The 25,723-nt window shown below is 43.5% G+C and overlaps 1 long non-coding RNA gene across 1 annotated transcript; it reads right to left on the reverse strand.

Moving 5' to 3' along the window:
* Positions 1-7,164: 7,164 nt before the first annotated feature.
* On the reverse strand, positions 7,165-23,765 carry LOC139682377 (uncharacterized). Its single transcript, XR_011699634.1, has 3 exons — positions 22,074-23,765; positions 10,189-21,774; positions 7,165-9,705 (listed from the first exon to the last, which is right to left on the reverse strand). It is a non-coding gene; the product is annotated as an uncharacterized lncRNA (long non-coding RNA).
* Positions 23,766-25,723: the final 1,958 nt, after the last annotated feature.

Here is a 25,723-nt window from a genome sequence, read left to right on the forward strand (position 1 = left end):
GAGCTGTCCTGATCTATTCAGTCACTTTGACACAAGTTATTCCACAATTTCTGTTATCTTTGCTGCTCCTCTCTGAACTCTTCCCTGCCAGCTTACCTTCTTCGAAGGGATGCTGTAGGCTGCATCGCTATACAGACAGGCCAGGGATTTAAAGAGCATTGCAAACACATCTTGAGTTCTTTTTAAGCACACTTCCAATAGTTTCTAGCATTTGACTCCAGTTTAGAGCCCCTGCAGTCTGGGCAAAATCAGGATCACTTTTTTCACACTGATGGCTCCTCAATACCAGTAGCTCTCTCTTGCTGAGTAGCCATCAGGGCTTTCTTAAAAGAAGACTTCACTATTTTATTTTCAAGGAGGCTTCACACCTTCTGCAAGTATTGTATCATTTGGTTTTCCCTTTTACTACATCTTTAACAAGACTTTTCATTTTTATTTGTCATCAAGCACTACTGCAGATTACTTTGTCATTTTAATGTCCCTGCACAAATACCATATTAAATACAGGTGAATCAAACCCTACGCTCAACCAGGCCATGTCTAAGGTCACTTCTCTTTGCACATTATCTGTTCTCTGCTCCACAAAGCAGGTTGTGCATGGTGTCCTTAAAGTCAACTTCAGCATCACATCCAGTCCCTTACTGAGATAATCAAAACTTCCTCTGCTATCCCCTTTCCTGCTTTCAGCCTTTCCGATGTCTCTCTGTGTCCTGAGCCAGCTCCAACTATTCCATTAGCTTTTAGGCCTGTACCATCATTTCAGAAGGGCCTTGTGTTATTTGTTGAGCCACTTATTTGACTAATGTTTCCTTAACACATGGCACTGACACTGGAGATGTGTTACATACTGTGCATTCCAGCATCAGAGTGACCTCCTTGCACCAGGTGGCTGATGTAATGTGCTTTTCAGTGTCCTCATTTAAAACTAGGCTTTCAGCCCTGTTCTTCTGGGACTTGTGAGGAACAATGAGGCACTGTGGAGGCTACGGGGCCTTAAAAGTGAAGAATCACAGCTCCTGTAGCTCAAGATTCTGCTACCCAAGAGCCTCCCAGCATTCCACTGGCTATCATGGAAGCAATTGCTCCTAAATCAAATACGTTTTTTAAATCCCAGGAACTGACTGAACTACAGCCATGTGAGCTTGTCCTCAGTGTTCTGATCCCTCACACTTGCCTCTGCCTAAAGCACGTCTAACAATTTCTGAAGCACAGGCAGCAGGAGATTTCCTCTATGGAACCATCCTTTCATTCCTCAGTGCAGGAAATCACAGCTAGTGCTCCATCAGTGCCTTTATCTCCCAGCACCTGCCTTCTTTCTGCCATGACCAGCAATAGCTGGCACAACAGCACCAAAACCACCCCAGGGTGATTGACAAGTATATGCCTGCAATTAGCAGTGTAAATGCCTTGGGAATAGATGATAAAAGCCCTCTCACTGCCCACCAAGACTGGCATGAAAGGTGAGGAATGGACATGAGTGTCATGTGGAGGGACATGGGCCACTGAGTCAGCCCCATGGCCATGTATGACCCAGGAGCAGCACATGTTTTAGACGGCTCTGGAGAACTGCATGTGTGATGTTTGCACATGCCATCCTGGCCCTTCCTTGTGTCCTGACTCTGCTTGTACATCAGCCTAGATCAAGTACAGCTTCCAAGTGAGTTTTTCCCCTCTCCCATATGAAAGCCTCTTCCTCTGGATGCAGCCGAACTCTGTGCCATTGATGCCTGACTTGGGGGTATCTCCCAGCCCAGGCCAGGAACTGCTGGAAGGTTCCCACAATGGTAGCTTGGTCATTGTCCTCCCATCACATCCCTGAATGCACCAGAACCAGAATTTCCCCAATCCTTGTTGGAATCTCCAGGCAGCAGAGCACTCCAGACTCAACCACACCTGACCCACTGAGAGACATCCCATGGGAACAGATCTCTACACCACACCCCTATCTTGGTAAGAGACAGACTCTTACTCAAAGCAGGCAGCCAGACCATAGTCTTGAAGCCAATGGTCAGAGCAATGACTGAGAACAACAAATGAGCTGGCCTGGACAGCACTAGAAGAGGTGACAGGAACACCTGAGGGGGTCTGCAAACCTTAGATCAAGCAGATATATAAAGATGGTCCTAGCAGGAGCCTCACAGGCAAATGCATTTTATAGTAGTTTTCAGACATGCCTCTTCAGAAGGTGTCACATCCTAGACCCAGGATGGTGCAAAATCTCCTCATGAAGACACCATCCTTTCCTCTCACTCAGCATTTGTCCTCCTTCTGTTTCTGTAGTCCACAAAATCACCAAATTCCTCCTCTCTGATACACAGTCTCCTCTGTACCACCCTCCCCAGGATGCTACACCACAGCATTTGATCAGAGTACGTCAAGACTACACAGGAAATATTTTAAGAGCCTACTCTCTGTCAGGAACTCCTCTAAATTCACGCCTGTTCTGATTTCACTTCACCCCAAATCACCTTGGATGGAGCCAGGAGAAGAGACAAAATATGAACAAATATGAACATTAACAATTACCTGTGCTATATTTTACATCTTCTTTGCACGATTAAAACAAAATTTAAAAAAAACTAAGAAAAAATTACACTAAAAAGCAGAACCTCTGGCTGTTGTGCCTATGATAAGCACTGACCAGCTGGTGCTGCCTGCAGCTGGCACACCCTGGCTCATGGCTGCCAGGCTGTGTTCTGCCTCATCCCCGGTCTGTATTTACCAGGAAACTTCAGAAACTTGAGAGCAAAAAGCTGCAGCCAGGTGATCCTTGTTGTGCTGAATTCCACAAATTTGGAGCAGAGGAGCAGGCAGGTTAATGACTGCCACAAGACGGGAGGAGCCAGAGACTCTTGGAAGGAGGTGTCAAGTGTCCCCACAGCTGTTTGCGTCTTGTCCCCAGGGCAGCAACAGGGCAGGGCTCGTGCCTTCCCCACCGTACAGCCTTCAGTCACTGGTCTAACTGGTACAGGGCAGTAGGTACTGGGTGGCTTTCTGCAAGCTCCTCACAGCAGCCACCACCCATGGTGCCAGGATGCCTCCCTGCAGGCCACAGAGGCTTTTCTGTGTGTCTGTCATAGGGAGTTTGCAAAGTCATGCCCTCACTAGAAGCAATTGTTGAATATTTTTAAACAGCCAAGACTGGTGGATTTCTGTAGCCCTGCTGCCTTGGATGAATGGTGTTTGCTACATTTGGGTAACAGCTACGACCTGTGATGGCTGCAGCAAGTCCTGAGCAGTTCTCACAGGGATAACAGGCTCTGAGTCCAGCCTGCTCCATTTCTCCCCTCCCACAGAAGTGTTTGGTGGGAAGTGCCTGGGAAAGCAGCACCAAGCCCAGCTGCTGCCAACTGAGCACCACTACGACATGTCACCATTGCACATAAATCTCCCAAAGCAGGAGTGTGACTTCCTCCAAGCCTGTAACAAAAGGACCAGGGCAGCACAAGGGATGAGCTCCTCTACCCTTGAGAGCCAGAATAGGAGCAAAGGTCCTGCGCTCATATGCCAGGGAGATGCCACGGCCACAGCTCAATGAAACAGCACCTCCAAGGGGACACACAGATCCTGCATTAACCTCTTCTGTTCAGAGGTTTCTGAATGTGCCAGTCAGACTCCATGGGAGAAACCTCCCCTCACTTGGTTCTCTTCAGCAGCTCTCAGCCCAGCTGGAGGACATGAAGCCATGTCCTGCCTCCAGCCACATAGCAGAGTTGTGAATTCAGGTCACAGCATCTCCACTGCACATGTATCCCTGGAAACAGCATCACTGTACACGTTACCATGCCAGCAATTGCCTCCTGCCAGGACACTGCTGCTCAGGAAACACCCACGGTCCAGAGCCATTCCTGCAGCCCTGAGCTCTCCCACAGCCACATCTGTTCAAAGGGATACACCTCCCTTTGGTGTATCCAAAAGGAAGAGGGGAAGAGGAAAAAGGGAAGGAGGAAGATATTCCTCCAAAGGCCTTCAGTTTGGAACAACTGCCCCTGTCTAACCTCTGAGGAAGGTTGGTCCTTGGGGAAGAGGACTAGCAGGGTCTTCACAGGCTGCACTTGTACCAGCAACTGTAGGGATACCCCTGCTTAGGAGGTGACACCTGGATCTTGTGTTCATCCTGAGGGAACACAGTATGCCCCACACTTGTACAAATTCTAGGATGCCTAGACCATGTAGCCCACTGCATCAAAGAAAACTACATCATGTTTGAAACAGGAGCATATTGGGAGAGGGGGGTCCTTGCCTACAGGGACTGGCTTGGCCAGTTCTCCAGGGGCAGCCACCAGTTGGGCTTTGCCTGGAACAGGAGTCTTTCTGGGCTTGGCACATGCCTATCAGGAACGTATTTATCTGTCTCAGCAAATCCCACAGCAGCCACTCTGCCTGCTGCAGCCAGAGGCCACACTTACTGCCCGCCAGGGAAACACTGATTTTTGCTAATGAAGAGGAAAACCAGAGCGTTGGCCCCAGCAGAGGTTTACTCTGGGGCTGGAGTGGGTCTTTCCACTGCTGCCCTCCAGGGAGCCCAGTCACAGCCCTGGATGACATGCTGGGGAGCAGCCCCCCACCATCTCACTGCCCGAGCACCAGGCACAGGCATGCAGGACACATGAAATCATTCCCATGTCAAACAGGAAGATCAGGGCAATTGCATATGTAAATCATGAATCCTCAAATATTTTAATGCTTTTGAGGGGCCTCAGGATCTCTAATCTGATTGGAGACACTTGCTGCCTCACAGGAGGCAGCTCTAGTTTGCATAGGTGTGCAAAGAGCCAGGGTTCCCAGAGCAAAAGGCAGGCAGAGCCACAGCATCCTGGCCAAGGCAGCCAGGGTACAGAAAGTACCAGATTTCACAGAATTTCAGTGTGAAGACCTTGTCCCTTGAAGGCTGTGGAAACTTCGGTGTAGGAGGGAGCTGGGGTGGCAGAACTTAGGTGTGGGAGGCAATGACAGCAGCTGTGTCAGACAGATAAGACAGATCATCACAGCAGACAATACTCAGGTAGAGGAGCTGTCACATGGATGTGGGTGGTTTCACACAGGAGATGATGGGAGTTCACTGAAGTTCAGGATCAGGTGTGCTCTGGTTTCTAACCAGGACTGGCAGACAATCATGCACATGCACACAGCCACCTCTCTGCACCTACAGTTATTTTGCTGCCAGCTTTTGCATGTTACCAATGATCAGCTTCCAGTTAATTGCAGAGGTTACTCCAACAACAAACTTTGTATGTGGGGTGCAATAAAGAACAATGGAACTGTCTGTTGTGGAGATAATGTATTAACAGAATATCCTGAGTTGGAAGGGGCCCACAAGGATCACTGAGTCTTGCTCCTGGCCCTGCACAGGACAGCCTAAAGCCTGAAGCTTGACTGCCAGCCTGAAGCTATTTAGGACTTACAGGAAGGATGATATAGGACTGGCCTCAGGCAGGCCCACAGAAGGACAGGTATTCATACTGCAGTTGGGCTACATGCTCCTCCACAACGCTATGGGCTATTCAACTCAATACAGAGGAAAAAGAAATTGCTTATATCCAGTTTAGCTTCTTTATGATGGATAAAAAAATTTAAAAGGTTATTTCTCAATATTTGTAACCTCTTTCATTCCCTTGAGGCCCACTCCCCAGCACCACCTGTACCAACGTACCAAAGAAACCACCACAACACACCCATCTCTCTCCCCACTGTTCCCTATATCTCTCAGGAGGTGTCATGCCAGGCCAACCCCACATGGGTGCAGTCTCCAAAAGCACAAAGCCTAAGTCAACCACAGACAGGAGGAGGTGGTTCTGCCTGTGTCCTGAACCACCTGAACTGCCACCAGAGGACAGGTGGGCACTTGGAGATCTGGACTCTCCCCGCTCGTGACTCTTTGCATCAGCTGCACAGAGGGAACAAACACAGAAGTGCAATAGTGTCTGCTGTCCCCAGAGATGTGTGAGGGGCTTTGCAGAGACAACTCCAAACGTTTCACCTGCAGTCCCTGTTCCTCCACATTAGCCCAGAGGCAGCAGGATGGAGCCAGCCTGTGCCCTGCAGCTGGGTCCAGCAGCATGGCACTGCTCTGCAGGCAGAGCACAACACGCCTTGGCTGGCTGACTGCTCCAGCTGGAACACTTCTAACTCCCACTTTAATTAATTTACACGCACAATAAGACCTTTTTAGTCTCTTTTTCAGTTGGAAGGTCCCTCCCTGCAATCTTTCCTGAGTCACAGAAAGGCATTTTATCAGAGCAGTGCCTTCCTGGGCAGGGCAACCATCCAGCCCTGCACCACACCTGAGCAGTGCCCTGTGACACCCAGCACCAGCACCTCTCTTCCAGGTTAGGGGAAGCCCTGCAGGAGGGGCGTAGGCTGTGTGGCAGGGCAAGGCAAGCCCTGGAAAGCAGATGTGGTCCCTGTTCCCACCCTGCACCACGATATGTACCCCAGGCTGTCACACACCTGACTTTGCTGCTTTATCCATTTACTTTAAAAATGCACAACACATTCCAAAGCTCCAAAAGCGTTCCTCATCCATGAGAGCCCTGGAGGTCCTGCACTGCATCACAGAATGGTTTGGGCTGGAAGGGGCCTTAAAGACCATGTAATTCCAAGCCCCCTGCCATGGGCAGGGACACCTCCCACCAGCCCAGGTTGCTCCAAGCCACATCCAACCTGGCCTTGGACACTTCCAGGGATGGGGCAGTCACAGCTTCTCTGGGCAGCCTGTGAGAGGGCCTGCCCAGCCTCCCAGGGAAGAATTTCTTCCCAATATCCCACCTAACCCTGCCCTCTGGAAGTGGTAAGCCATTCCCCCTTTTCCTGTCCCTCCATCTCTTGTCCCAAGTCCCTCTCCAGCTCTCCTGGAGCCCCTTCAGGCACCGGAAGCGGCCCTCAGGTCTCCTTGGAGCCTTCTCTTCTCCAGGCTGAAGACCTCCAGCTCTCCCAGCCTGTCCCAAGAACAGAGGGGCTCCAGCCCTCAGAGCACCTTTGTGGCCTCCTTCTGGGCTTCCTCCAACAAACTTCACTTCCTCCTTGTGCTGGGGGCCTCAGATACAGCACTGCAGGTGGGGTCTCACAAGAATACAACTTACACACAAGGTTCATTTCCAACTCACAGGCCTCTACAAAAAGCAGGAATTCACACAATTGAACATAAACAAGTTTATTGATGTTCTGGTGATTTGCAGGGACTTGGCTCCTCATCCACAGCTGAAGATTCCTTCAGGCCAGTCCTAATTGAAAGCGTCCCCCCTCTCCCCATGAAAGCATTTTACTGGGTTATTCACAGGATGGTAAACTCAAAACCTTTGCTGTAATAGGAGACATCCTGAATTCCGATGGAATGCAGCCCCACACCATGCTGTTCCCAGGGAGCAAGCCACCTGCCAGCAGGTCACACCAGCAAGCTCAGGGGCTGCACACACAGCACTGACACTACAATGTGTCAAAACGAGGCATTCAAGAAGGTTTTATTTGATTGAAAATGTTTAGAGGTGAGTAAAACTTAAAAACTTTTGGATTTTGTTTAAGTCGCCAAACATGTTTGTTATAGGATTAGCTCTAAGCCTGTTTTCTTGGCCAAGTCTCCAAAATAATCTCATGCCAACTTCTGAACTTACTCTTTTGCAGTAGCTGTTGTTAGGAACTGTCCACTCCTGCTGTTCAGCAAGACTAGTACAACACCACATGTAAAACGACTAGGCATGGGAGAAAAAGAATGTCTTTTTGTGGGACTCTGGTAACATCTGCCCACCACTGAAAAATAATGCCAAACTGAACTCCAGGACACGCCAGAACACTGCTATAGAAGAAAGGGATTTTGAAGTAAATACACACATGCAGGTAACACAAGTTTTCACCTCTTGAAAACAGATCTGTGCAGCACACAGGCTATGTTCCCTCCAATCTGGAAACAAGGAGGAATATTACAAACATAGGGAAGTGCTGCACATTAAAGACCATTGGGTGCATTCTGCTCTCTTCTCAGACCTCCTCTGAATCAAAAACTAACAAACGAGAATGAAGCAAAAGCCTTGGTATTTATATAAGTGCAAGGTAGCTCAGCTTCATATGGTTGAAGTGGGACAGGACCCAAGATCACAATTTCCCATTGGTATCACCACCATTTCCCAAACAAACATTCCAACTTCATTTTTCTTCATGAGACGCTTCTTCCATTTTGCTTACAATGTTTTTCTGGCTGATTTGAAGCATCAGGACATTCCAAGAAAATCCTCAAAACAGAGAAGCTGCCAGCAAAGGTCTTGCATGCATCTGGCAGCTTCAAAATAAAGTTTCTACTCAAAGGAAGCAATGATAAGTTTCTCTTCTCCTCCTCCCCACATGATCCAAAGAACACATCACAAGGATTAACTAACACATGGAAACACTCATACCCTAGGAAATCAGCCACAAAGCAAAGACTTCTAAAGATGTTTATTAGGAAAACTGGACATTACAAGAGGACCAAACAGATTGTGCAAGGCATGTGCAGTTTCTCGTACAATGTAGAGAACTAGAAAAGACTGCAACAGGTAATACACCCACCTGAACTGCGGCTGTGGGCACATCACTGCTCAGGTCACTTGGCACAACAGGCAGCTGCCAGGGTTCTTCAGGCAGCCAGCCAACCCCTGGGATGTTTCACATTTCCTGCAGAAGTACAGATTGAACACAGAACTTTAATGACATTTAAAACAAAATTCATGTTTGGGATTTCTACATCATTCTTCAAGTTGGGGCATTAAGATACTGCACCTCCTAAAACTTTCTTTTATTTCATCCAAGGTAATCTAGATTTCATGCCTTTGTAATAGATTTCTCCTCGCAGATAATAAAACCTTGCTGGCTACATGTTTCTGCCCAGCAAAACCCATCTGAGACTGTTTGTTTGGTTACCTAAGGAAGAAATCCAGAATTAAGTCAAAACATAATTCACGTGTATTCACAAACAAGTCCCTTACAACCCAGACCAAAAGACTGAGATATGTAACTAGCTAATGCTTTTATTAGGCTTCAAAAGAGACACGACCTAAACCTGACCAAACTCAGGAATTCTTCTCTTTAAAGCACAGCTAACAGCAACCAGCAGTCCCATCACAGAAAGGAGAGCATGACTCACTGAGCTCACAGCAGGAAAAATGAGCATGACCAGCTCAATAATTTCTAGCAACAAGTGCTACACCAACACTAATTCTCAGTCAGGAAAACAAACGGGAAAAGTATCTCACTGAACGGATTGATGACTTTGCATCTGGGTCTGTATCTTGAAGGACAAATAAACATTTCATGACTGGTTGTCAAATTGTTTTCCTCCCCAATGCTATAAATGCCCTGTTTCTTGCCATTTTGTAATGGTTTCAGCAGCTGTCTGACCAATCTGACAGCTGTCCCTACAACTTTAAGGATTATATCAGGAAAACCCCCAGAACAGATTAACTACCCAGAGCTTGGTTATCAACCCATTCCTGCTCTGGCCCCCACCTGTAAACTTACCTTCTCTGTTGCAACACAGCTCTTGGATATGCTATAAATAAAGACAAACATTTCCATCAATACTGAAATTACCAAATGGAGAAAACCACAGTTAAGACACACAACACCTAAGCCTTCCCCAGATATGTCAAACCACCAGGACCAGATAGAAGTACCTGCCATCAGAGTGCCCCTTGCAAGTCCATGCTTTAGTGACCTTCAGTGTCTATCCTTCATCATCTAAAAACAGACCAAAAATAATGGTATTTCAAACAGGAGAGTTATTACAGAAGAGCACAGGTTCTCCAATCCTACCCCATGCAAAAGAGGGAGCTGGCATTCAGCAGATACAAAACCAGCAAAAGTCAAGAAAATAGAATTCACAACCTCAGAAAAGGCTCTTCATTACTGTGGTGAATAATTTGAGATTGCTAATTAGTAGTATCAATATGTAAATTGTTAATCCGCTATCACATACACATGCAGCTTAAAGAGCTGCAGTGAGTCTGAGCAGGTGTTACACCATCTTCCTGCCTCTTTGCAAACCCAAAGGCAAGTGAAACAGTCACCCGCTTCACATGTCACCAAACATCCTGAGTTACTGAGGTAGACTTGGAAACATCCTGATGCATTTTTTTCAAAATAAGCTACAAGTCTTTGCATCTGTACAATTATCTGTAAAAACTTAGGATGGAATGGAAACAAGAACACAGGTGAACTCACCTGAGCTACTGCTTGAGTTCACTAAAAGCAATATGACATACTGGAAGAGTTGATTTCAGCTGTTTTTACACCTCAGTCTATGAATACCAGTTTGGAGGTTTGGTCCATGGTAAGTAATAAATACACACATTTCTTGAACTTTAGTGGCAAATCTTTCTTCTTTTTAACTCTGTTCCTCTTGCCATGTGTTGGACGCTTCTCTTGAGAATGCAGAATAAAAAGAAATCCCAGCTACTCTGGAGCAGATCATTTTTTTTTTCCAAACTGCCCATTTAGGAGAGAGAAACTGTTCAAAGACAGCTCAATCTGACCATTCTGCAGACAAAATAAAAATGCAAAAGTCACTTCACCAATGTCTATTTAAGCATTTCATAACATTGTGGAGCAGTGACATTAAGTGGCATTTACTTACTCTTTTTTTAGGACAAATCCACTAGGAAGAGGCGAGGATTTAAATACCTAAATGACTGATGTACTCGCATGAATGACAAACAAGCAGGCTCCAAGCCTTCGTGTTGCCTACACAAGTGTATGTGATGATCAACAAGGTGCCATCACAGGAGGCAGTGCACTGCCATCTTCCCCCAGAGCATCTTCTAAGATTAATGACCAAAAGCCATGAATACCAAAGCTCACCAATTTCAGACAATCTATGGATTTTAAGATTAGACAGCTGTCATCACAACATCCTATTTCCCTAAAATATGAATGAAACCAAAAGAAAACTTCATTCTTGATCCCTAAAGAGATCAAGAAATGTAAGCTAAGTCAGGCTCGTGACCCAGCATAGGCCAGAGAACAGAAAGCAAAGAATCCAGAAGAAAATCACTTGCCTCAAATGGATGTGATGAACAAATTAACTGTTCCAATAAGCAGTGATGGTTGATGGGGTCCTCCTGTCAGTGTGCAGATCTAAAGCCCCCTCAAACCAAGACGACCTCTGGATCTAAAACTCGAGTCAAGAAGTGAAATTTCCATCAGAAAAGACTCAGACAATACAGCAAATCCCCAAAGCCAGAAAAGGAAACTCTCTCAAGCTGGTACTCAGCAGCACTAGGAAGGCAGCACTGCAGAGACAAGAAGACCTCAACAGAACAGGAAGGTATTTAGCGTCAGTGAAGCAGCTTCAACCTCTAACAGCAACACCCCAAATGTCTACTTACCACTGCCCCATCTCAGACACTACCTGAGACTCTAAGTGATTTCAGGAAGTTCTGTTCATGGACAAAACTCACCAAAGTGAACAAAAGGAGTATTTTATTTATTGCAAATGTAAATTGGGTAGGAGGCTGGAAGATCAAGTTCTGAGGAGTCATCATGAAAAGGGGAAAGGGTTCTAGCACAAAAGAGAAAGGGTCACATACAAAGTAGAAGACAAATACAGACCTCTGTGGCAAAATATATATAAGCTGAAAAGCTGCAGGAAAAACTACACTTTTTTTCTGGGTTTGGGTTTCAGCAAGACTAGAGCTTCCCTCTCACCAGCCTCTTAAGAGAAACTGGAGAGGACACAGGTGTATGGGGCCTGACACTTTTGTGACCAAAGCAGGAGAGGCTGCAGGCACAGATCAAGTACAAGACAAGTATGATTGTGCTGCTTTCAAAGTGACAGCCACTCTGCAAACAGCTGGGACACTTTAGAGACCATCCTGACCTATCACTGCTCTATCAGCCCCTAGACGTGACAATTCAGCACTGTTAACTCAGCAACTCAATGGCTTCACACAGGCCCCCTCAGGGGTCTTGTCCCAGCTCCCCACCACATCCAGAGCTTTAGTGAAAAAATTCTATCTTCTCATAAACTTGTATGTGCTGGAGGCTGGGGGTATTAAGGGTGGTTGTTGTTAAGGATGCTAATACATGCCATCTGTAATACTGGCAAAACATCAGAAAATAACAAGCTAAAAAGGCAAAAAATTGACCATTGCCAAGGGCACTAAGGCTACCAAGGAAAAGGTGTACCAGTGCCTCACCTCTCTCCAGCTCCCAAGGGCTGCCTCCCTTCAGCCAGGAGATGCAGTGCTGTGCTGCTCTTTACCAGGTATCAGTGAACAAAGCACCAGAACTGTTCAGTTCAACTCTTCTCCCAACCCACACTACACAGGAAAAAAGCGCTCCTCTTCTGAGAACATAACTCATTTCCCCCCTGCTCTGCCTCTCTTGTCGTGTGCTATTACTGAGTCTTGCAAAGTAGCAGGTACTTGAGAAGGCACGACACTCAAAAAGGTATTTTCAGGCACATATAATGGGCAGTTACACAAACACTTTTCTATCTCACCTCCACTAAAAGCTCATTAAGGCCCAGCTTCCTAAACACTTCAATTTAAAATACTGAAACACCAGAAGATGTGAAATAACATTTTGGGTTGGTTTTAGGTTTAGGGGGTTTTTTGCTTTTTAAATGTTTGCAAGGAGAATCAGTTCTAAACTGTGAGGTTCATATAAGCCAAGCCTTTCAACAGTGCTGACTGGGTGCATGACGAACCAGAAGAGATTGAGAAGGAGAGAGCCTAAGTCCAAGAAACCTAGAAAACACCTAGAAAAGGAAAAATATTCGAAAAAGTATAACAATACTAAAAAGAAACTAGAGTCCTGTAGTCTTCTGTCCTACTTTTCTATCAGTCATTTCCTCTTTCATTTTTCCCCAAGTGTAGGTTGCAAAGGAGCACTGAAGAGCCATCTACTGTAATGCCCGAATTTCTTCAGCCCACATACAACTGAAATTTGTGTGCAAAACTGTAAGAAGTAATTATAAATATTTCAGAAACAAGTTTTGCCAGAGCAATTTCAATTCAAAAAACACTGGGCTATAAACAAAGCTTGATTTAAGCAGGGCGGTACAGCTGGATTATACCAGGTATTATTCCAGCAGGTTTAAAAGCATGGTACCCAGCACAAGAGCCCATGATGTGATTGATAATCTCTTTCCACCTGTTTACTATTCTGCCAGACATCAGCTGGCAGCTGCATCAGTCAGGAGGTGAAGAGCAGCTCTGCTCTGCAGGCCATGACCCGCAGCACTGCCACAGGCTGGGAGTCACCCACAGAGAAACAGTCATTTTGCAAGTCTTTTGTAAATGTTAAAGCTCCAGTTCACTTGACACTGTGACAGAGCTTTAGTGTTCGTTTGTGAGTGCAGAGGCTGTAACACTAGGTGGCATAAATGAAGTGATAGGAATCCTTTCTGCAATCCTTTCAGGAAAGCCAGCAATCAAACTTCTGCACAGGTACAAAGACAGGCAACTTACCAGGTCAGTTCACAGAGCATCCTGAACTGTTCTTGAGGGTTATGAGAGATGAGAATGGAAGCCAAAACATTATTAGCAGATAAAAGGGTCCAAGCACTTGTGCACTGAACATATCAAATAACGACGAGTTTTAACTTTTTCAGAGCCTAATGTCTGATTGCTATTAGTCAACTGTAGTTTCTAAAACAGCTTATTTGATTTAGATAACTAATTAACAACAACAACAAAAAAGGCACTGTACACAGCCATAGGCTTTTGCTTCTCCTTTCATTCTGCCATCAGCCATCATCTTCCAGGCAGCAGTAAGCCACCTGCACTGGCTTAACTGTTGTAATGACAGGACTGAACCATAAGTGTAACAAACAAATGAACATTTAATCACTCATTAAATCTCAATTTTCATCAAGCAATCCCATCTCTCTAAGTAGCTGCAATCATTTCCAAGCTCTTGGTATTCAAGTCTGATTGTGCCTTTTTTTCCCCTCACTAAAGATTTTGCAATCTCAGTTTGGAAGACAGAACAATTTTTGCTAACACAAGCAAAGGGTCTGTGCATTAAAAAGAATTCTGTCTTTGCTTGAGATCCACCTGGCTTTGCCAATCCCACACCTTCTCCTTGGGGTACTCTTACATATTTATAGACTGCAGTCCCTCAGTGCCCAGGGATTCATCAAATTCAGGCATCATCATCTAATTTTCACCCATTAACTGACAATAGTAAATAAATGTGAATGATGTAACCCCATATTTCTGTTACATCAAGAGCAAAGTTCAGAGTCTCTATGGACAGATCCAGCTCAGTATTTGAAAAATACGCATTAAGTTACACAAAATACCCTTGCGGTCTGTCTTGCATCAATTTACACATTACTAGAGGCTTTGGGAGAAATACATGTTAAAAAGATGTAAAAACACACAACTTCTTTGCATTCCAAGCTTATAGAAGCTGAACCTGAAACAGCCACAAAAGACAGCACAGATACCACTGAGTGTTGGCACTTGCTACTCCACTCCTGGTTACCCAGCCTGCAAGTGACTTTGGATTTGTATTTCATGCTAGGAAAAAGCTGTTCCATTGCTGTTGTGATTTGCACTGTGCACATGTAAAGCAGTTATACCCTGTATCCTTACTCCAAAGAGTGCACTCCTAATGGGACTAATCATCTGAGAGGAAGAAGAAATGGAATGATACAGCCCACTGGAAGCATTCTAGTAACAAAAAAAACAAACTTATGTTACTTTTTAAAAAATATACCATTAACTTTATTAGGCTTTCTTCTCCCTATCCAAATATTGCTGCTATCTTGTCCCTAGCTATCATATTTAGAAAAATTTAAGACCTACCAACACAGAAGACCCAGACTACATCATCTGACTGTATCAGATTTCTTTTAATGCAACTTTGATATTACTGCAAGTGGCCCTTTGACTGTCCACAAAAAATTTCCCTGGAAACTTCTACTTCAATTCAGGGTTTTCAGACTTCATATGCATTTTTGCTTCAAAAATCTGAGATGACTTTACTTGCCTGACAGGCACATCTCAAAAGTACTCTAATAAACTCTACTGGTCTGTGATGGGCACACTTCTGGGAAATCAAGATGACTCATTCCAGAAGCACAGTCCAAACTGCCTGCCTGACATGGAAACATGGCCACAACCAACACCAGTGAGATGTAACCAGCACACTCCCAGCAAATCAGACTAGCAGAAGCATACTGCATTTGTAATGTCACACAGTAAATGATGGGATCCACCATGCTTACCCTTTTTGTATGGTTCATTCTCCTACCTACAGCATACAAAAAGCAGCCTGGCCCTTCCCCAGGTCTCACTCCCAAACCCCACACAAAACCTGCACTGCAGCCAAACCAGAAAACAGTGTTGGTGTGATCTTAGATGAGTTCCCCAACACAGGCCACAGCACTAGCAGAGAAACACCTGTATTAGAAAGTCTTTTCCTTGCACTGACAAACTCAAATGCCTGTAAAACTAGACTATCAGATACTGATCCATAAAGGACAACACAAAATAGAAGAGTTCAGCTGAGAAAACAGAGGACTATTTCTTAAATTTAGTAAAAACTCCAATACTTGACTGTTGAAATTTCTTCAGATAAACAGGTCTCTGACTATGCCAAGTCTGGACAAAGCTCCACAGCCCAAACAGCAGGAAGGAAGGACTTGTATGACTACATGGAATGATCTGGAATTGACATATTGTACTAAATAAAGAATATTAGGAGAATATGGTTCTTTTATTAACTCTAGTAAGACTGTTCCTGTACTTTACACCATTTTAGGAACACTATTTTCAGTTTCTTTTCCTGGCAAACTAGTGTGTTCTCTGAGCTGTAACTTTAATACTTGTTAATCCATACACATGTATGGTGTTAGCAAGGGCAGAATATGTATCAGTTGCAGAGGCTTTATTTCAGTTGTTAAAGCATACATCTGTGTGCACCTTAAAAACTGAAATGTAAAGATGCAGAGAGTGTATTCATGTAAGAAAATGGCTGGGTGTAGATCAACAAACAATGCTGCACACTGCACTCTCTTTGAAACGAAATATGTGGTTAGAGAAATGCAAAGTCTTCCAGAATATTCCTATGAAGTATGGTTTTACTCATTTTAGAAACTACTGTTGTGCCTGCATTTTAATAGACAGGGATTCTTACAGACTGCCCATCTCACAGGTCAATTCACGCTGCTTTCACAGCAGTGCCCTCAGTGACAACACCAACAGACCTGGCAGTTGCTTGAATTAACCACATTCGTACCTCAGCAGATCAGGGAAGGGTTTAAACACAAATTGAAAGTTCTTTGAGAGTTACTCAAAGTCCACTTTGTGCATTAGAGGGAACAAAGTGTCACAACAAGAGTGGTAGGACCCCAAGGCCTCTGTCACTGTCCTCCCTCAGGAGCTCCACACCTGCAGCTCTCTGGAGCACACCTACACACCTGCGGATCCCCACAGTACCAAGTTGGAGTCTACAGACAATAAGCCAGAAGGGCTTGAAACTATTCTCATTATTTTACATATTTACACTTCCAGTGGAATATGAAGTCTCCCACTGTGAGAAATCAGTGACCTCAGTTTTGTTCCCCAATACAAAATATTTGCTCCAGGCAGCTCAAACAAGTTTCAGACCTCTGAGAGAAACTCCAGTCTTCACTGCTAAGAGACCCTGAAAGGGAGAATAAAGTCCATTAGTGAAGTGGCTAACTGTCTGATGTCCCCGTTTTGCAAAGGCCCATCATTCTGCAGAAGTACAGAATAGAAAACTTTCCAAGCTAATTCATCTCAGCTCCTCACTCTTACAAAAACAGCACTGAAGGAAGCCTAACTCAGTAAGAAATCTTTATACTCAAATCACACCTGCAGACACATGCTTTCAGTTGTACTTGTCAGCTCAAACAAGACAAGCCTACAAAAAAACCAAGCCATTTTCTTCAGACTGCCCAAAATCTCTATATTGCAGAAATTATCTTCATGGGAAGCCAGGTTATCACACCTCAATCACAAGAACTCAAATATATGGTCTTTATATAATTAGAGAACAGAAAACACAGCATTAATATAAAAAGTTCTAACAACTGAAAATCACTAAAGTTAAAGGAATAAACATTCCAAGTGCTGGTTCTGAGAAGAAGGATGATAATTCCCACTGCGGAATCCAAACGCTCCATGCTAGACTCTAGACTTTCTGCTACAAGAGAAGAGCACTGGGTTTTTATTTATTTCTTAAATTCAAATTTCCATTATTATGTAATTCCTCAGCCAAAGGAGGGGTGAAGCTAATCACAGCAATTACAAGCTGAATAACTACATTGGTTTTCGTCCATGTGTTCAAACACACACACACTGCCAAAACACACAGCACACATCTCACCAGAAAAAAACCAACTTTGAGTTACTCACATACTTGCACATTTATATCTCATTTCAGCAACTTCTACTGATACAACCACACATTTGATGTTCTTTAGCTGCTTCTATTTTAAACCTCAGCTCAGCTGATAAAAGGATTTTTGAAGCTATTTCCAATGAAAGAGGAAAGATGACCTACATTGGCAGAGTTGCCTCTCTGGCCACAGACCCTCCCTCAGTGGGGAAGGTCCATCACTGCAAGGACCCCACTTTGGTCCAGTGAAATAGATTTGTGACCTTTAGCTTTTACATGCTGCACTGCACACCTTTCTGAACCCATTGCTAAGGTACACATCCATCTGACATGAGAGAAAAGGCTAAAACTGTACAACCAAGAGTCAAGTAAAAAAGGAGAGGGAAAAAAGCACATTTATTTTCTATGAACTGCCATTAGAGAAACATGGAAAAGATTTAATGCCTACTAGGAACATTAAAGAAAATGTATGTTCTAATGCTTTGCACACTTGAGAAAGCTGAATGTTTATGTGCATAAAATGGGCAAATTATCATGTAAATTAGCTCATAAGTGCATGCCTACATTTCTGTGCAACATCATCAAGAAATAACAGAAATCTAGAATATTAGTTCAAGGTCTCATACTTCGTGTATAAGGAGTTATATCAAAGAAATCTGAAGAATTCTGCAGTATTTTTACCTTTACATACCACATCAAAAATAATTTGAAAAACATCAAGGTCCACTCAAAAACATCTCAAACATTACAACTGGGCTTTGCACCTGCAGCTTGCTGGCTGGCAGGGAACACTCTTCTCTCTGCAAAAGACAAGCAGAGATGCACAGCCACCCCACAAGGGAACAGGAAAGGAAGAGCTGAAGAGAGAAGCTACTGTTAAGGCTTTTAAGCATCCTCATTTTCCAGGAACCTTAAATTCAACGTCTCTAGTTGTTTGTACAGTATCAGAGTAGCAAGAACTGCTCCAAGAGAGTGGTGTCATTGTAACAGAACAGCACTGATAGTTGAATACCGCTTTGAATCTGAGTGAGAAGTAGCTGAGAAATCCTGTGGGCAAGTTCACTGGGAAACACTGCTATGGACTCCAACCTGAAATTTAGGTTTGCCTCTGACCTATGTGTTCAGCTCAGCAATACTCTACCAAAAAGCCTACAGACTGCTTATTAGATGCAATGCAATTGTATTAGCCTCCTGCAAAGGTACAAAAATTCAAAACAACATATATGGCATAAAGACTGACTAGCTAGTCATTAGCAGGATTTTTGTTGTGAACCCCCAAATAATAGCTGGGAAAAAAAACAGTGGGGCAGAAAACCAAATTTGACAGAAATGCTCATGATTAAGAGTCATCTTTCAAGTTGTGTCCATCAAAAATTTTAAGCTGAATATAGAACTGTTTGGAAACAGGAGAATAAAGGTGGTTACTCAACTTTCTGGAGTACAGAAAGGCACAATGGGGTAAGCAGGACCATGCTTAATTATGAGCTTGCTGCTCAGCTATCTGGCTATCAAAGGACACTTTTATGCCATACACTCCTCCAGTTTTTGACTCCCTTGAACATGACTTGCAATTCTTAGGAATGCCAATGTGTTAGCATTCTCCCTGGCTTAATTTTAGCACTGTATGAGATCTCTGAATTCCCAGCAGAGTTCTGTGAACACCTCGCCCCAGCCCCTCCAGCTCTGACCTTCCTGAGACACTGCATGAAGGACCCTTTCGAGGTGGTAAGAGACTGTCTACTGCAGCACAAACAGATTTATCAAATACCTGAAAAGTGGTCACACCGGCAAAAATGGAAAGCAAGAAGAACTGACAGCTCTTTTTCTCTTCCTAGAGTGGCACACAGCAAACTTCAGCAAGACTCCCCAGACCTGATGTTGGACTAGAGCTATCCTTGCCAGTAACTCACATTTACTGGAGAACAATTCAGCTTCTGCATTAGTGGGGTGCTCCACAAATCTCACAGCTACCATATCCCTGCAGGGGCACTACTGCAACCCCTCTGCCCTTCCATGATGCACAGGGAAAAGATGCCCAGACTGCAGGTGCTGTGGCCATGGCCATGCTGACTTTCCTTGTTTAGGTTTTTGGGTTTTATGCAGGGGTTGTTTGGTTGGTTTGGGCTTTTTTAAATAACTTCAAGCACTAAATTTAACTAACTGAAAAAACATTCCATGACTGCTCAGGTCTGAGAGCATCGAGTATCATTTAAGAGATCTGACAACTTCATCGGTTGGTTCAACTGAGGAAAGCGAGCTCCAAAGAGTAAAGGCCTGTTTTCAAACCAGAAAGGGTTTGACTAGAAACACTTTTATATACTATCAGGCACTGGTAAAATTCAGGGCCTGATCCTTCCCAGCAGTCTGTTCTCTTGTCACCTCAAGGAAGTCCTTTCAGATCTGTTTTTGTAAGCTGCAAGCATTTTGGTTCATACAGTCCTCTTTCTGAAGGCACTAGAATTTCCAGCAGCCAGTTTTGGGTACTCCTCATATGACTGGAAGAAGATTATTGCATAGAAACTGTGCAGATTAGCTAAACTGGGTTATATTACTTTAGCTTTTTATGGAAGTACTTAAAAGAAAGCTTATTTGGAGGAGAAAAAGCCTTTTGCCCACCCATATAGATTTTTAATAACAAAATAGTTACTGCGCCACTGTTATGGTTTAGCTTGGCAAAATGCCAACTGCCCAATTGCCTGTCAGAGACTCATGCACCCATGGAAAGGGAGGGAGGAAAAAAAACCCCAAACTAGAAAGGAAACTTTGAAATGGCAAGGTTTTTATATTTACACAGAAGAAAAGAAAATTTAAAACAGAATATAATACATATATATACAAATGTGAAAAGAAATAATAATACCTTCACCGAGTTGCCCAACCTAGTAACACAGATTTCAACCACCCAAACCCCCAGAAAACCTTCCAAAACCTCTTCCAGAGAAACCTCCCAGCAAGAGAAGAGAGAAATTAATAAAAAATGTTCCCCTCCCTAGATAATACGGTGCAGATGGTGGCAAGGCCTGATCTGGGGAGAGTCAGGGCAGCGCAGCCTCACGGGGCTGAGGTGAAGGTCAAAAGAGACAGAAGCTCCTCCTCTCTCTCTTTTTGTACCTCTTGACGATGTCAAATGATATCAAATACCTCTTTGGTTGCTTAAGTCAGGTGATGCTTGTTCCTTCTAATCTATGTCACATCCTTTGAGCCTGCTAAAAACTGAGGCCCAGGTAAGGCCTAACTGAAACTGAAGCTAAAACTATCACAACAAACTTTAGCAACTGGTTACCTAGCATTTTTAAGAAAGGAATTTCTATACACAAAAATATAAATTATTTAAGTGACTCTACAAACAAGGCTAAATTTGCCTCTTGCTTGTCTGGAGATTTTCCCAGTTAGTCTAATCTAACTTTTCTAGGTAGCTCCTTGGCATGCATGTCTGTACACCCCAGCACACCAAGTCACTGCTCTCTTTCAGCAACATTCCTAATGGAAGCTCAGCAGCTTTCAGAAGCTGACAGACAAGAACTCATCCTCTGTCATGGAGGCAGAATGTAACTCACAGACAGAGAAGAGGCCAACATGACTGTGTGCAAGATACTCAGGGTACAGCTTTCATCTTCTCAACACACCATTCACAACAGAGCAACCAGTCAGCTGCAGGCAAGTACAGCATGATAAGAACTAGTGTAAAGAAAATTAGGACTTTAGTTCACTGTAATTCACCACGGACAGGGTATTAGTCAGAACACACACAGCCCTTTAATGACATCAAAATTGAAGTGTCTGTGCAGCATTACCTGGCTGAAGCCAAAAGCTCTTGCATTTTGTCAAAAGACTTCTTGTATTTTCAAAGGTTTTGTTGAGGTATTGCATACGAAAGTTAGCCCAAACTTTTATCTATGGAGTCCTGTACTAGAAAGATGTTAAAGCCCCTCCTGTACAAATGATCCACCGACAATGGAGCACTTGCACCAGACAACTCAGCTGAGCTTTGGAAGGTAAGTGGGCAGCTGGCTGGAAGGCTTAACTTGGCTCACAGACATCTCACCACACCATTCTTATTTGATGCACAGTATCTAGAACATGCCTAAAGACACCCACAGGAAGAGTCTGTTCTGCATTAAACTAGTGGTCTTATTTATTTAAGAAGTAATCCTTCACATTGAAAAAAAGAAATCTGCCTTAAGAGCCTCCCAGCAGCAATTTCCAAGACACTTCCCACTTGCAGCAAGCTCACACTACAGCTCTACAACAAAGACTGGTGAAAAGTGCAAGGTGAGCAAAAGCTCCTCAATATGAACTTTATCAGAAGAGAAGGCAGCAAGAGGAAATTTTTCTTCTAACTAGACGCAGGATCCCTCACATCTGCTGCTGTTGCTGCTGGACTGTAGGCTTGGACTTCCTCAGTTAATATGGTTTTCTATCTCTTTCCAATACCTGTAAGAGAAGAAACAAGCAGAACATATTTGCTTCCACCCCTCCAACTGGAAACAACCTGACTGACTGCACAGTAACAGCCAGCAGAACCAAAGAAAACAAGAAACATGGGGAAGGTGGGAATGCATATTCCATACTCTAAGAACAGCTACGACTGTCAGGTATTCAAGGGGAAAACCAAGTGATGAATGAAATATTAACTAATAGGCTTGACCTGCTGTCTTACAGATTATGCCCTAGGTTTCCCTGGGTAACTGGAGCTGTCAATGACTGATAACTGAATTAAGAGCAACACCAACCTTTTTTGTGAAGCTGCTCAACAACAGCTGATCAGATGGTCTTCAGTGCTTGTAACCTCTTCCCACTGTTCAAAGCAGAACACTCCGTGCTCAGTATTTGACCTCAGCCAGACTCTCTGGGAGAATTTTGTCAACTGAGATGGTTTGGATGCTGAGATTTAACATAACTGCGTATTAAATTCTTGCACACTGGCTCCAGTTACAGAGCAACAGTCACTCAGTAAAGATTTGCATGAAAATAAAGCTCACTGCAGTGGTTCTTCCAAGCTACTACAACCTCCTGGAGGAATGCAACCCAGAGCAGGAATTCCCTTCCTGTGATCTCAGCATTGCTACTGTCAGCACTGAGCAACAAAGCGAAGAAAAACGCTCACCCAGAACAATGGGGAGAAAAATCTGTAACTGCAATTGGTTTTGACTGAAAAAGCACCGGGGTAAGTTCAAGATCTCTGGTTTTGATAAAACAAACTAACTTAAACGAGATGTTCTTATCCTTTTTGGTGTTTGTTCTACAGGTACTACCAGCAAAAAGTGACACTAATTCTCTGTCCCACTGCTTCAATATACTGAATTTTAAATCTGATTACTTATAATAATGGCACCTTAGAACAGGCTTCAACGAATTCTTTCAGAGAGCAGGAACTGCACAGAAAGTGAGTATTAGACATGCCAGCTGCTGCCTGTGCAACACGCATTCAACCTCCTGAGTACATCCATTTTGACACCATCTTCCATCACATACTTGAACTATTTTTAATCACAGGACTTTCAGCCCATGGAGCACTTCATTTCCTTTTTTCTGCAGCAGTTAAAGCAGCACAGCAGGGAACTTCCGAACAGAAAGAGCATCCATTGCTACGACAGCTGAGCGCTCTCCAGAATTAAACTTCCTTTCCTAGCACAAAATTAATACTTACACCACATCCCCTCCGAAATTCCAGTTGGGCATGAACCTTCCACACACCAACTCTGAAGTGTCTGAAGGTATGTCAGAAAGAATAGTACCATGTGAACTGGTGCTGATGCAACGGATGCTCATTCCTTGAATTAAAATGTGAATACAAGCACCTTTCACAGGCTACTGTGAAGATTTAAAAACAGAGAGAAAAAGCTCTGTATCCTACACTTACATAAGCTCTGCAGAAAGTTCAACAGGAAAATCCAATGGAGGAGGCTGCATGTTCACTGATGGTAAGAAAGGAAAAAAACTAATGCTGTGCCTGAAGCAAAGAAGGCAGAACTGGAGTTTGGTCTGCTTTTCACTCTTTCTTCCTTTTTTTTTGCATTTAATGCAATTTTGCAGCTTATATATATACTGAAATTGTGTTTCAAATTCCTAAACTTCACCAGTAAGAGAAGGATGTTTGACTTATGAAAGCATGGCTCATTCCGGTTATCTCCAAATCCCACATGTGCAAAAGCCAATCCACTCAGAGGGTTTTTAACCCTGTAAGGACTTTGCCATCTGCTTCCTTTCCCAGAGACAGGCATGTGCCACACCTCCTACTACACTGTTAGTAGCTCCATGGGACATGCAGATTGGAGAATCCAGAAAAAGATCCTCCTTTTTCTGTTTAAGAACTTTCAAGTGAAGCAGCATTCATGACTTTGTGTGATCAGAACTGTTCTCAAATCACAGCAGGCTGAGCAAAGTTTATCTGGAATTAAACAAATACTTCATATCTGAAAAATCCTTACAAAATACCTGTACTCACCAGGTACATTTCTTCTGCAGTTGGTGTCAGAACTGGCATGCTATTCAGCCCCACGATAAACAACGACAGAACCTGGAATGCTCCTCTAGCCTAGTAAATTTTGCCGACTTCTCTGCTCCTTTTCAAGTACTGCATGAACGTACAATCAGGAAAAGACAAGCTGCTGGCTGAGGAAAGGCGCAAGATGAGCAAGTGCCATGAAGGATTCAACGTGTCCAAGTATTTTAAGTTTGATTTGCAAATCTTTCTTCAGCTTTTGCTACTTGTCTAGAATCAACCTATCATGCCCTCCCCAAAAAGAAAGATGATTACTAAAATCCAGTGGGATTTTACAGTGGGATCAACTACAATTGTCCCTTGGTTCAAAAGCAATTTCCTCTCAATTAGTGCCTTTTAAGCATTATCATGTTCAATACGTAAATAATTCAAACTCATGTGCCAGTTTTGTTGTTATTTCCAAGACAAAATTTTATTATTTTCCAGAGATCTACTTGGACACATTAACAGAATTCTTAGGCTTTGAGGAAGTGTGTGCTGCATGTTCTTTGCTTTTCCATGGTTGGGATAAAAAAATCCAACCCATACAGGGAGTTATTACAGAGGAAAAATTGAAATGTTCCAATTGTTTTATGCTACCAACACCCCTGAAATAGCATCCAGCTTTCTTCTGAAGCACAAGTTGTCTTTATTTTCAAATTAATTTCAATTGTAAGAACCTATGCCATGCCTCTCTTGAACACGGACAAATTTAAACTTAACCTTTACCCTCCACATTTGGAATCTTTCCATGGTAATGGCAGATTTTGAAAACTATTCCAGTGCTCAAGTCTGTGGAGCTCATCTCCTCCCTCCTCCCACCCAGCCCTTTCATCTTACTGAAGGAAATGAGAAAGAAAGTTGTCTTACCGATAACTCCAAGGTTACTGTCCCCTGCGAACCCCACCTAGCAAGTCGACATCATGACATGTCAGGTCAGCCTCAATCACGCTTCCCTGATAGTCAGGTAAAAGGAAGGAGTTAAAATACAAAATTGACACTTGCAGATTTCTGGACATCAGAAAATGTGATGCAATATATTCTGAACTGTCTTTCAGAGCTTCTGGTAACCTCCAAGTTATTAAAACACTTCTTCAGAGGGATTCTCCTGCACTAAAATTTCAGAAGTTTCTGATCAATAACCAAGTATTGCTGATCCACCTTGACCATTTTGTGTAATGAGACAAAACACTTAATGTTTCCCTTTAACACAAATGATTTTCTCCCTACTCTATACATTTTATCAACTGATAGACGCTCGACATAACCCCTCTGGGTTTCAAAAGACAATTTAAGCCAATAGACTACAACAACTTCATTCAAATTCTAAGTTAACAGAAGCTCTAATTTCTTTTTGTTGTTTTTATAAAAAAGGAACACAACTGGCTCTTTCTGTAAGGCTCTGACCTACTCACGTTGTTCACATGAATGACAGAATTCCACTGAACCTCCATCATGCAAGCGATCCTTAATCACACACACTCCACCTCAAGTCATGCATGATCAAAGATCACTGGTAACAGATTTATAGGACAGGTCCTTGCTATTCTATGGATGGGCCAACGGTATTTTGGACAATAATTAACACTTGCTGAAAATATGTACATCTACAGTAGAGTCTACAGGTCTGAGAGGTTTAAGACTTTTTGCTCAATACCTCACACTTACTTCCCCTGCTAGCCTTGTAAGAGTGCCCTCTACGTTCTTCCTGTGTAGTTCAAAATACAGAAATGGGCTTCACGTCCAAATGTAGAGAGGACAAAAATTGGTCAGTTTTTTACAGAGTCACCAAAATCATGCGGTGATCTTCTACTCTATTTTGGAAAGGTTTAAGCAATGCAGTTGTCATTCTTTAATAATCAGACTACAGAAGCTGAGACCAGAAAATAAACAATTGCT

The sequence above is a fragment of the Pithys albifrons genome, chromosome 24, assembly GCF_047495875.1.
Source record: "Pithys albifrons albifrons isolate INPA30051 chromosome 24, PitAlb_v1, whole genome shotgun sequence".
In the NCBI taxonomy this organism is placed as follows: domain Eukaryota; kingdom Metazoa; phylum Chordata; class Aves; order Passeriformes; family Thamnophilidae; genus Pithys; species Pithys albifrons.